This window comes from Anopheles funestus, chromosome 3RL (assembly GCF_943734845.2).
Source record: "Anopheles funestus chromosome 3RL, idAnoFuneDA-416_04, whole genome shotgun sequence".
Lineage (NCBI taxonomy): Eukaryota > Metazoa > Arthropoda > Insecta > Diptera > Culicidae > Anopheles > Anopheles funestus.
Window position 1 is genome coordinate 34,873,492 of NC_064599.1, and position 14,209 is coordinate 34,887,700.

A 14,209-nucleotide genomic window follows, 5' to 3' on the forward strand; every position below is an offset into this window, starting at 1 on the left:
AATCTTTTGATATAACTTTGAGGTACGGCAAACGGCGTTCCAAAGTTTTACAAAAGGCACTTCAGGATTTCGACATTAAAGGTCTTCTTTTTGTCAAACGATTTACGCTTTAAAATGTCCTTCACTGGATACGTTACCAATCTCCCCCACGGACACAATCATTCTCTTTCTCTGTGTCGCTGTCCTACACTTTTGACCCTGTTCAAGATCGGTAAATTTGATGGAACACTACACAACCTTAAAAGCGTGCGTCCTGTGGTTTGAAGTTTGTACCAACCAGGTCGACTATTTCAAGGACGTTGTGCCGGCGTTGTTCGGTGTGCTACTGAAAACTTCCACTATTATTAATTAGTCGCTAATAATTGGTGCCCCGTGTGCAGTACACGGCGTTACATGGCGTTACACGGCGAAAGGTGTAGTAGCCGGTTTGGGGTACTGAGCCCATTGTGCTGAGTCGTTGCTGGTTAAGGGGTCGTCCAAGTATCTACGGTGTACTTACTGTTGGGGAATCTCTGTACCACCTTCAACCCCTCTGGTACACACCCAACAGTGACCCCCACACACGGGGGGACCGTGTCAAACCTTCTCGTGCCAACACTCTCCAGACGCCTTTCTCTTGGTTCTCGGCCAAATGCTAACAGTATCTGTGGCTACTTACTTCAACCATCCTATGCGGCCAACCAATCATTAATTTTAATTATCTAACCGACCCGAACGACCAAGCTAACTCTTGGTTCGGTCCGTTGTGCTGCTGCTGCTGTTCGCCTTTTGTGCCTTAGCGCCTCATAATGTAGTAGCGGCCGTGCGGTTTTGCTGACGGCAACGATTTTCGTTATTATTTTTCCACCACTTGTTCGAATTTTTTTGTTTTGGTTTTTGTTGTGTGCGTCCCCGTCAATACTGAAGCCATTCCATTTCAACTGACTGCACCCACACATACAAGCACACATACAAACAATCAATCGGGAGGTCATTTTTCATAAATCATGCTTTACGGGTTAATTTTTGCTGTTGGGAAAGAATGGCCCCAGAGAGTAAAGTGCTGGCAAAATGTCATCGTGACGGTTTTTGAACACGATGCGATCGGATCGGAGTTCTAGTTGGTACAGAGCCGCCAGATCAGGGCCATCTAGATGCCTGAGCTACTTTAGGTTTCTTTTGAGCTTCGTTCATTCTTGTTCGAACTCAACCATGCAGTGAAGCCATAGAGTACTGCCGGCGTTGTCTTGCATAAGTTGCCTCGTGGTGCCTTGAAAATTTGGAGTAATTATAGATTTACTCGTAGTCGTCGTCGTCCCTGTCGTTACAAAGAGCACAAATTTGTCTTTGCCACTAGACCCGTCGTCTGTCGTCGGGCGCAATCCGAAGATCTGTGATAAGGTACCCACGGATACGGTGGGGTTTATTTCTAGCTTTTTAAGCACCCGATGTCCTTTGCGAGATACGGCCAGATCTGATGCACACTGACAAGGAAGCAATCTGACAGGCTTGAGATACGGCACGGAAGAAAAGTTTCATGGAGTTTTGGGTTTAGTCTCCCAATTGGAGAATGGCACAAAAGAACCCAAGTTCAATGTCAGACGTGTGCAGCGAGGAAGAAGTATTTGTTGTACTACCCGTGATCCAACGTTCCGATTCAAGCAGTAAGGAACCTTAAGCATAATGTACGCAAAACAATTTGGTTATAAATAAAATATTTTAATTACACCCACTTGCATGTGCAATCGATGAATGATGTTTGCTATAAAATATTCGGAAGAACCTCGAACATTAAGGCAATAGAGCGTACATTTACGATACTGGTAAGAAGCAATCGAACACAACAAGGATATTGGTTGGATGGTTGCAATAATTCATCGCGTGTGTAACGTTGATAAATGGCATCCGTTGCATTGGCGAATGTACTTGTTGCACTAGAAGCATGGTTGTTTATGTACATGTTTGACAGCTGTCATACGGTCAGCGTGCTATCGTTTCCGCATCTGGGAGGATGCAGTACGGAAGTGGATGAATTTGAGGGTGAACAACCTGGAAGTAGCAATTTATTGCTAGTATAAATTTAGAATAGCTTTAATGTGCTGATTTATGCCAAATGTTATTAATAAGCGTCATTTTTTAAATGTTAAATAGCATGCCTGGAATAGGTAACCAGAAGCCGTACTTTTGTAGACAGAAGATTTCAATATCCCACGCACTCCTACATTTTTGTACTATTTTTAAAACATCCGTCAATTATTTTCTTCCCTTTTTCCCACCAATCGATACACGAGTAAGGATGCGGATCATTTCACGGGTGTCAAAATCTACCGAGAGACGGCTTGAACAGGCAGCTTTTGGGAAGCGCCGACTCTAGTTAAATCCGTTGGATTACGCGGAAAAACTGTGGTTTGGAATGAGAAGCATTCAAGCACCAGCTACACTGCGCACGGAACATCGTCAACCGTCGGTGTGGTTTTGTTGTCGATAAAGTTTACAATCGGAAGCGCGTCTCGCTGCGGGCGTCATTTCGTTCCTTAGCTACTTTGTTGCTTTGACGCTTTGACGATGCTACCTACCTGGTTCGCCGTTTTTCCGGCTTTTTGCTGCGGGCCGTTTTCATCACGAAAACAAGCTATTTTAAGGAATTTAGAACGATAACAAGCATAATGCGGCAAAAAGGCGATTAAATGATCGAAATTGTTTATTCCGACGGTTTGAGCAACACCGATCGAACGGGATGCTTTCAGCTTTCGGGCACGTGTAATTTTTATCGATTCTCCCAAAAACAGCGTGTACTGGAAAACTTGAAATCAACGACCATCCTCCATCCAAAACCAACCAAAGAAAAAAAAGGAAAATAAAAGAAAAAGGATACCAAATGTCAGAGGAAATAAAAAATTGCTTCACGAACACGAGAAGCGACGAATTAAAGTACGGAATGCTCTTCCCTTCGGTCACCGGGATTTTGTTGCGTTTCTTCAGCTGGTTTCCGAGACAAATTGTCGAATGTTTGATGTTTCTTGTTTCGTTACCATAGTTGCTTAGCTTTCGAACATACACACACACACACACACGTCCTGCTTTCCGATGAAACCGAAACATTTTGTGCTGTGACTTTTGGAAGTGTTTTTCTTTTGCGGTTTGTGAAACGGAAAAGTGAAGGAATTTAATTAATTGAATTCCCTGTGCGATGGTTTGCACGGCGGATGGATCGGAAGCAATGAAGCGTGGTCTAGCTGCTGGAGGCTGTTACACTTTATCATTCTGATGTTCTGGATGGAACACGCTGTCGAGAAGATGTACACGTGCTTGTGCTGTACAAGATGGGTTTCGTTTGAAATTGTAGCAGTTTTATTCTAGTAAGCAGCTTGAAGTATGAAGAGTCGATGCTGGATTTTAGAAACAACAAAAAAAAACGTGCACGGTGAAGTGCGTTCTTTGAAAAGGATTGCTTCGTATTTCGATCTCACAATTCCTTCCTTCAAAGTTCACATTTCAATTTCACCATTTACGACATGAAAATTCGTCTGGCAAATTCCTATCGAAAATGTTTGTTCTAAATTATTCAAATGGAATTTTTTTGTTTCTTTCACACATCAAAGCTATACATCGTGTTCTATTATCAAACACGTTGCCATAACCACCAAAGAAAGTGCATTGCATAAAACAGACGTACGGCCAGTCATTTGATCCTTCACCTTTGCTGCGATTGCGTTGATGGAATAAGTTGCACAAATTTGCCCACCCTTCCGTGCTCGAAGCTGTGGACGCTCTGTGGGTCACTCCATACCCAACGGGACCATCTGAATGGTTTTGCCCCGTCAATCAATCGCGAATCCGTCCGCGTGCAGCCGTACAGACAACCATACGTACCGACCGACGGCAGATCAAGGCAGTTCAAATGTACCACACCGTTGGGTGATTTATGGTTATTCAATACTCACCATCATTATGTGTCATTTTAGAAACGGACAGACTAACATCAACGGCATCAACATTATCATCATCATCCTCATCATCCGCTGCCTGTCAACGCCAACCAATGTGTGTACGGTTGGGACGTAGAATGTCAACCTTTTGGCAGTGTTCTCTTTTTATTGGCTTTGACCCATTGGCAGAAAGAGGTGGTCGCGATGTCTTTACTCTTTGCATTTTTTCGCTGTTGTTGAATATTTATTCCTCTCCCATCCTCATAGCGTCCGGGCGCGGGGGAAAAAACCTTTTTGCTGTTAATTCGTGTTCTTTAAGCGCCATACGTTGGCGTTATGTTGTCGCCCGTTACGGTGCTATGAGGTCGACAATTATTACGAAAGCGTCACATCACCTCGACACTGCTGGTGGAGAACCTCTCGGCGCAGTATTAACGCCGATGCTGCCGGAAGGAATCATTTTCATGTAACGGGTGGCTTTTATGTTCATGTTTACTTAACGTTTGGAGGTATTTTTTCTTCAATTGTAATACAATGCTGGCAGCGTAAATGTATGTGACGATTTAGACGAGAGATTATAGGCAGATCCAATTGATTAACATTTTATTATAGCACGAATGTATCGTTGCATTAAGAGCGATGGAAATTGTTGCCTAAATGTATGCAATTCTCTCTACGTTTATTACCATTTAAGAAATAATGCTGTGTTTTTGTTTAAATAAGCTACTCCTTAAAAACGCTTTATAGAGGAAAATGTACAACAAATTTGGCGTGAATATGCATAACACTATAACCTACATTTTAGGTACAGTAAGCGATGTAAGCAATCACCTAGAGACACCTTCAAGGCATTGCCTGTGTGCACCGGCCCATCGAAGCGACAATTTAATCAGCTTAATGACATTAGCTACAAGCGAGCGGCGAAAATAGGTCTCGATCAATTGCACTACATATATACGGGTGTGCTTTTTTTGGTCGTTCGCTTTTTTTCCTTCTTCTCTATCTTTATGTAACACTGTTAACAATTTTTTTACTCAATATGCCCAGCATCATCGGTGTGTAGTGGCGCCGGGTCGAGTGTTTTCATTACTTGCATTACTTTCGTCGTCCTTCGACCCCTTGGAAGCGCGTGGTTAGTAACGCCCACAGGACCCAAGTGACTTGGCCCAGACTAGATGTGTGCGTTGCATAGCGAGCAATGTAGCAATGTTCCTTCTGTTGCATTCCCCACTGCTCGTGAACTCGAAACCGGTGCCCTATTTTAAGGCCCTGGAAACGATCGGTGGCGTCGACAGTGACACACCTCGATGTTGTTGTTGCTGCTGCAGTGTCCTCTAGCGATCGGTGATTTTTATCCATGGTTTGTTGCACTGTTTCCTACCTCTTTCCCAGCTAGCCTTAAACCAGTTTCTTATGGGACTTGCTACACGGGTGCTTAAGGGTTAGGGATGGTGGTTGGTGGTAGTGCCATGCACTTAATTTTCTTCCTAACTCGATGACTTGCCACTGCCACTATTTCGTTCGGTGTGATACATTCCGTGAAGTGTTCGGGTTAGTTGCCTTGTGTTGGTTTTTTTTCACTTCGCTTCTGTTGCTCTTTCCCATAGTGTGCGGCACTCCCTTGAAGCGTTCACGGGTCGTGAGTAATTTTAGGGCTCCATGGGTGTGTTTTGCTGCCAGTCGGATGGATGCCGGGTGGATCGAAAGTGTTTGCGAGGAAGATTGGTTCGCTGTCGGTGCCGATGGTGTGCCCCGCTGTGAGCTGCAGTGGGAGGTCGGAGTTTAAATAACTCCAAATAACTTTGCTCGATCACCACCATCGTTGTATCGGTGACAACATCATCAATATCAAATGTGACCATAAACGGTTACGGGTGGATAACAGATGGTGAAAATATTGGCACTACCATTAAGGGGGATTTCGTTCTCCTTCGCTGATGGTGTCCTTGGAAGCAGAGATTTAAAATGTCGCAGATGTTTGCATCTCCACCGAATATTCGTTAGATATCACACTTTACGTCGAAATTTTGTAATTTTTATTTTATTTGCCTAAATGTATGCAATTTGAATGCAATTGTAATCTAACTCGATATAAAATATTTTAACATTACATGTTATAATAATATTTTTTAGCATCAAAATCAAGACAAAGATGTCCATTTAAAAAGTTCAGAAATAAAAAAAAACAAGGACATGCATATCCATAACTCGACACGCTATACGATCAATAAGATTAAGCTTAAATGCGTCATCCACTTCCATACACGGAAGGCTTAAAAGACACGATTTGTTCGATCCATAGACACAAATCACGCATATTCGCTTTATGACTGCACTGTCTTTATTCACCATTGAGAATGACCTAAATGCTTCCATTCGCGGCGTTTCATGCATTACCCGCGGCAAGGATTTTTGCGTGCAACAATTCCATTCGGCTACATTTAGTTTCGTTTGTGTGGTTTATAATAAACAGTTCATTCGTTCGCACGATCAATTCCTGCAAACATGCATTAAAGTTGGCTCTTTGTTTAATGTTTGTGACCGATAGTCGACAAGCACCAAATCACCATACGTTTTGGGTCGAATTGCTCCCCGAAAAAGTTGTACTACCTTGCGTGTACCCCGCACACTGGAACTAATCCCATCTTCGTTTCCTATTTCTTTCTCAGCTTGAAGTGTCAACGCTGCAGCAACGGAACTGCTACCGTTTCGTTCCAAAGATACGCCACCTTCAGCAGTCATAGAGAAAGGTAAGTAAGTGAGTAAAATAGTCGTAGGGCTAGGGAATTTCATTCAATTCGATCGTACTGTGCGTATCACTTTACGAGACTGCGAGTCTGTGGATGGAACGAACTAATGCAGCTGTTGTGCGTTTTGGGATCTTTTTGAGGGAGGCTAATGTGGGCACCCTGGGTTCCCCAGAGACAAATCTCATTTCACAGCTGGGTAAGCTTTGTTGCAGCCAAGGGTATGAGAGTTTTGGGCACTAGGCATTTTTCTTATTTTGGTGAAGCGTTTGTTCCAAGTGCGGTACTCGTCACTGGAAATTGGTCAAATTACTTCATCGCACCGCAAAACCAATGGGACGCCGGCCTGATGAGGGTGCCACAGACCGATGAAAACTATGACAGCCGTTCACTTACGTCAACGCAGTTCCACCGGACCGGAAATCGGGCAGAGCAAATAAGATGTGGCCCGTTGTTGTTGTGGCTCGATGAAACACGTAGTGGAAAGTTTGTTTTTCGTAAGAGTCATTTTACACGCTTCAATAGTTTCTATTGAATCGAGCTTGATTATAACATAAATAGTGAAATACAATAACACAAGCTAAATTTTTTACAGTAAGTGATAAACAGGAAGTGCTGGAAAATTAAGAAATTAATCCGATAACACCAACATTGGTATAAAATATTTTAATTTTACTATAAACCCAATTTTAAATCGAATAAATTTAGTTTGATAATTATATTTTTGTGCGCGTTAAGAACCACTCTCACTACTACGTGATGAATGACAATGAGCTTTTTCCCCTGAGTATTGTGCTGTGTGCAAAACAATTACGCATTCACACATTCGCCCTGACCACCGCGCACTAGAAATATTACGGCACAGGTCAACGGGAAAACAACCCATTTGAAAATTTCCCAAATAATCGTCCCACCCCGGCCAAAAGCTGCGTGGAAATGTACACAGCTGGCACTGGTCCAGTGTTAAAAAGGGGGTTTTTTGGTTGTTCACCAGCGTCTACTGTACCTACCCCCGAAAAACGTAGTCTCATCATTTGTCTGGCCAGGTGGTTTGGTTCCGGTAGCCACTGCAGAATGGGACAGGAGTTTGGCAACAATTAAATTATAGCCCTTGCCTCCTCTCCATCCATTCCCGTGCCCGGGGAAGCAGCTTGAGTGTAAATGGGCACAGCAGGGTAATAATTTCTACGGTTCGTTTTTCTAATTAAATGCTTCATGTGCGTCGTGATTGGGTTTGTTTTTCGTGTTTCGGGCCGGTTTGTTTCTTTCGGGTTGGTCCAATTGGTCGCACCGTGGGTGCTAGTTTTGGTTTTGGCGTAAGGACATTTTCCGGTTTTCCTGTCCAGGGCAGTATGAAAATAGATTTGTTGCTTATTCGCTTGTTTGTTACTTTATTTTGAGGAATAGTTAAAGTACAACCCAAGCAATTAAATTTTATTAGGAAATACATTTCGATAATCGTTCACAAAGTAATTTAATTTTATTATTCTATTATTGTTCTTCTTGGCTTAACGACCTTACAGGTCACGCCGGCCATTTCTGGCTTACTAGACTTATTTTACCACGTAGCCGGATAGTCAGTCCTTGCTACGGGGGGACGGTCCAGATGGGATTTGAACCCGGTCCGCCCGTGTGGACTGGCGCCGTTTATCACATGCACCACCGGGCCGCCCCAACGATTATTGTTATTTATCTATTATTGTTATTATTATTATTATTCTAAATTCTTAAGTTTTTAATGGCACTTTGTTTTGTTCGCATCGAAACGGCCAAAACTGTATTTTTGTAAATAATCATTTGATTTTAAAAGAAGTTTTCAGATCGTATTAGTACGAATACACGTTAAGTAGTTACCGTGTAGTATACTGAACTTCTTCTTTTGTGGCACTGCATCCATAGTTCTTGGATAGCCATAAATGGCGCTCCTTGACTTTAATTACCCGTAACAGAATGGCCAGTTCTACGTACGAGGATGTAAGGTCCTGTCGTGTAGAGACCGGCGCCGTAACCATCTTTTCTATCTCCACCACCTACCATCTCAACCATTCGTCGATTTGGAGGCTAATATTTTAGAGCGCTCTTATACAATAAAAAAACGGTATTTTAGTTTCATAAAGTTATTGCATGAACAGGTATGACTTTTCAATATAAATTGTCATTGTTACACGAAATATTAAAAATAAATATGCCATGGGGGCTACTATTTAAACTAAGTGACATAATTGAATGATCTAGCCATAATTATGCAAAGCATTCTTGGGATCAGTTGCGGGTTTAACGGTAAACGAACTAAGCGGCCGTGCGGGCCCCGTGTTCGCAAGTGTATAAAATCATTTCATCAGCATCTCACAGGGGCCCCGTTTGATTTTCCGATAAGAATCCCATAAGTCCGCTTAGGGTATAACAGAAGTGTAAATCCGCTACTGCCTGGGACAACAAATCGTTATTATTTGTTTATTCATTATTTATTGCAAATTGAACTTGACTTTTATTTTCATATTTTTTAACAATGAAAACTTATCTGAACGTATGCCTAGTTTCATTCAAATAATTAAGGATAAGATGTTTATTATTTTACTACCATTTATTCAATGCATTTGGCTTATCTCGATCCCTGAACTAGTTTCCATCTTATTTTTAAATCTTGTCATGTTAAACTTGTCTTATTTCTTTTTTTTAGCAATTGATTTAGTTCTACTATCGTTTCACTTCGTGTCACAATAAAAGCGTTTTGTTCTACTAATACAAATCTAATCCTGAAACATTTCCATTCGAATACGCTACCATTTCAACGAGATTGAATTTTTACTTTTAGCGACTCAAACATTTACATGTAATTTTTAAAGCTCCTGGTTCTTATCACAAACCAACGCAAGAACGGCGAACGGAACGTATCGGTCACAGCCAACTTTATCATCACCGGAAAAATCACCTACAACCATCAACGTCGATTGGCGAACAGCCTAAACCATATATTCCCAACATCCCGTTGGGAAAAGCTTTCCTAGCGGTAGCTTTTGAATATGTGTAAAGTGTAGGATTCGTGTATTTATATACCCAAAGAGTTTAGCAAGCCGGTAGCTGCGTTCCCCAAGATTGCGGACGTAGGTTCACCAGGAAAATACAAGCTCACCGGAAACCAACCCGGGTTCGACGTTGAACGTGCCAAGTGACATTGATGGTTGTAAATTAATTCAAACGGCGTAGTTACAGACATTCCCATCGCCTGTAGCAATGTTGACATGCTCCGTGTCTGATCGTGCTCGTATCATCGTTTTTTGGCAAAAAAAAAGTTTAGTGTGTGTGTGGGTGCTTCGGTTGTAACATTTATTCGACCAGGGTGCCGTCGGGTGGGATTTATTGGCTTTCGAATCGGTTTTTGCTTGACGTTTATGATTTTTTAAAGAACCATCTCTTTAACAAAAATGCCACCGTGTGTGTGCTCTTGTATAGTGGTATGGGTTTTTGTGTGTGTGTGTGCTGTTTTCTGTCACAATCTGTGTCGTGAGATGAGATTGTTTTTCCTTGAATAATGCATAATGCTACAGTTTATGATTTGATCAGCTGAATAAACCATGCAGTAAGGAGGCATTTGATTGTAAAATCAAGAGCAACAGCGTAATGAAACATTTAGTAGGAAAATGTGCGCCTAGAGATAGCAGCATCTATTCCGGTGGCCGTAACCTACAACATATTGATCTTAGTTCTAGGTAGTGGAGGTGGATGATTGTGAAATTTATCCAATGTTATCTAAACATTCCAACGACTTTGGAAACATTTCCCACTCCTCCCTCCCCTTGGGTAAAGCTGTCGAAAAGTCAACCCACACCAGCAGCTGTAGAACATGGAGGCAAGCTTTTCAAATTGGATGTAGACGCATGTAGATTGTGCCGTTTATCGATGGCAACCGCTCCAGGGAACGCCTCTGTACTGGGTGGATGGGTGGGGATGTTGTTGTTGTTTGCATTTGTTTCCGTGTCACGTATTGGGAAAATTTATATCCCGAATGGGGCTTTCCACCGAAGAAGAAATACGTACGTACATCGGGTATGGGATGAGAGAACTGGTGCGTTTCGTTTGTTTCAAGTGTCTAATTAATGCCCCGGGAAAGAAATCCTTAAAATACGTCTCGCTTCTGTTTAGAAGAATGGTAGAAAATTCTTATCGGTAGAAAGTGTGTGATATGTACACGGTATCGGTAAATGTTCGTGTGAGCGAAAGAGTGGAGTAAAGGAAACATTCGCTTCCGGCTGTCAGCTACAGTATCTGACAGGTTTTAGCAGTTCTTTTTACTAGCGAACACAGAAAAAAAAGCAAAACATCTATAAGCAAAGCCCGTAACAGGAACAGAGAGCATGTACAAATAGGGATAGTACGTAGCAACAACCAAAAAAAAAGTGGGACATTTCACAAGGCAAAGTACACGAAATAGAACGAATTGAAAATCTTCCCCGGGATGGAAAACTTTTCCTTGGTGCTCCGGAAGTGATTTGTCAGGGCTGACGAAAGTTTCTGGCCATGCTTTACGTCTCGAATCGGGGGGATGTTTTTTTCTCCGATTTGCTACACTCTGTTGCTGCTGCTATAGTGCCAGTGAGTGTGCTTGGGACTTTTGCAAACCCAAAGTCCCGATCGTGCCTTCACCTTAGGAAGCGGGACGTGAATGACAATCGGCCATTCGTTTCCTGTACGTCATTCAGTGTGTCATTCAAGTAGGCCTCGAAATAAAACTGAGGGATAGAACCTTCGACAAGGGAGAGAAGCAAACACAAAAAAAAATCCTTCCCCAACACAGAAGGATATAAATTCTCGTCGAGAGCTTTCGCAGTTCGCTTGTTGAGGTTTTTTTTCTTCCCCTAATGTTCGCTTTGTAAACGGCAACGTAGAAGTAGATATTAGTGAAAGATGTTTTTTTATTCTTCTGCTGTTGGCTGACCCATACTAGAATTTTTACCATCTGAATATAGCTGCCGAGTTTCTAATCGCCTTTCGGTCGTCATGATTTATGACACTCGCTGGGTTGTTATTTTTTTCTTCTTCTCATACTTCTCTGATAACCTCTCCATCCAGTATAAGCGGTGAAGATGAATCGGTAACGATTTGCTTAGTGTGGAACGGTTTTGATCGTCCCGTTTGAATGATTTTCGTGGATGAAGGAGTGATGTTGTTTTTTTTCCTTCTTGAGGAACATCATCCCTTTGGCGCTTACTTTTTCACGACGCTGGGGTATGTGCAAATATTGAAATTGGAGCAGTGCCAGAACAGTTGAATGAAGAAAAATGTGTACGTTTGGGAGCTGGGGTTCTACGATGGCGGGTGTTGAAGGAAAGTGTTGAGATTTGATAGCTTCACACTTTATTGACACACAGTGAGTCTGCTGTCATTGATAAGGTTAGATACGTCAAAGATAGCTGGTGTCGAGTGTGAAGATGTATCGGTAGCAGGTTTGATAGATAAGACGATTTATTTTTCTCGAGCTGTGAGTTTTTACTTGTATCGGAGAAGTTATTTGTAAAATATATTTATTCATAAATAATGGTATTAGATTTATTTATTGCACAACAAAGACCTCGTACACGGCATTAAGAAGAAAAAATATTTGAAAATTTGAATAAAATTAAGCTTTTGAGCTGTTTGAAACTTTTGAAAGCTTAGATTGTAAATTATGTTTGATAGTGTAAAAAAACAAACAAACTGATGTATTTAAAATTTCTTCCTTCTCGGTGGGGTAGATAGATTATAATTCTATAATCCTTCGTATAATTGCATGCATTGTATTATAGATTGTGGAAGCATCGGCAAATATATTATACTGATTTATGCTAACTTAAGAGAACGTAGATTTTTAATGTCCTTTTAAGATAAGTCTACCAATGTCTAGATAAATTAATGTTTTCACAAATATAAGTTTACTCTGGAATTGGTTTATCAAATAACAATTCAATACTCCTTCGATACATTTTTCATTACAAAATTCGATACAAAATTTTTATCTGTTTACCAATTTACTGTTCTTGTGAAGAACGACATTGTCATAAAATATTTTTTAATTTGATTTTACCTTGTGAAAGTTTTATTGTTTTTTTCATTTTAATGTGAAACTAGCGAGAACTTTGGTTGTTGAACATTTTTATTAAAAAAGTAAAGAAATTATCAGTAAGTATTTGTAAATTTGATTTTAAAATCATCCTTGTATCTAAGCAAGGCCTAAAATGTTGAATTTCCTAGTCGAATTATGTTTGTCGAGTTTATAATGATGTGTTAGCGATGCATCCTGGTCACGGCAGCAAAGATCGATCGCTTACATTTCAAGGGAGCGTTTCTCATGTCAAACGTAAATATGATGTATCAAATGATTCTAATCCGTTCCTTTTATATTTGCTTATAAATCGACAATGTTTATATAATGATGCTCTCGCTTTGGAATAATAACATTGTGACTAAAAGAGCATTAACACATGATTATGTATACAACCATCCGTTAATGATTTCTTGAGAATATATAACCCAACCAATTCCCATGAATGTTTTTCTTTGATGACTCTCGCAGTATTGGGTGAAGCTTCTCATTCCTACGAGACATTTGTAATACCTGAGTGGAATCGAATATTTTATGATTCGTAGTATCATGATTTTTGCATGCTCTCCGAAAAGCGCACTTTTGTCTTCTTTCCTTTGCCAAAGTATCGATGACAGTGAAATGTTATCATTCGCGAACGTTCATTCGGTGTTGATAATAAGATGGTAGTGAAAATGTGTCAAAAAATGAAGGGAAATTTAAATAAACCAAAGCGTATCAAAGCATCCCCTGTGAGAGCTTTCAAGCTCGTCTCGTTGGAGTTGACGTTTTCGCGATGGTGGATGGTTTTTTTTGTTTGTTTGCAAAAGTTATTCCACATCGGAATCGAGGTCAAACTGTGTGGTGAAATGATGTTTTTCATTCTCGCTTTACTTTCCCACCGAAACAAATCGATCGAAAAGAAGAGCGTAACATTATCAAACCATCAAAACGGACAACCGTCGATGACAGGAGAAACGTGTTCGGGAACGGCTTGTGGCGAATGGAGGAGTGTTGCAAATGCACTTTTTCTCGTTTACTGGGCAAGGTTGGGGGAAGAAAAACCAGATAAGAAGGACAAGAAGCAATCGGCCACACAACCGATTGCACAACTTCAAGTGACATTTTGATATTATTTTTCAATCAGCACCGTCCTCTGCCCACAAACGCTTCGATATTTTGCATTCGGCCTTCGTTTCGCAGCGGTTTTTCCCTACCCTTGTTGATCCTATCCTCCCTCCCCATCCTCTCTCTTGGACGATTCCCAATCCGTGTCGATGGTGCAGACTTGCACTCGATCATGCTCGCACGTTTGCATAATAATTATTGCAAGCCGCGTCTCGGGACGTTCGCGACACGAGATTCCCGCGATGGACACACTGCATTGTGATGCAGATTCGTGGTGGCGTTGTGTGGAAAATGATTATGCCACCATCAGCTTTATCGCCCCCGTCCTTTCTTTCCGCCCCACAAAGTACGGCCGCAGTATGGGGGAT

At 41.4% G+C, this 14,209-nt stretch overlaps 1 protein-coding gene across 5 annotated transcripts in view; it reads left to right on the forward strand.

The window, feature by feature from the left end:
• LOC125771669 (uncharacterized) overlaps window positions 1-14,209 on the forward strand; it is a 142,233-nt gene that overhangs the window by 79,120 nt on the left and 48,904 nt on the right. For all 5 annotated transcript variants that reach the window (XM_049442526.1, XM_049442527.1, XM_049442525.1 and 2 more), the window contains one exon: window positions 6,578-6,658. The gene's annotated coding sequence lies outside the window, so the exon portion shown is untranslated. The remainder of the gene's footprint in view (window positions 1-6,577; window positions 6,659-14,209) is intronic.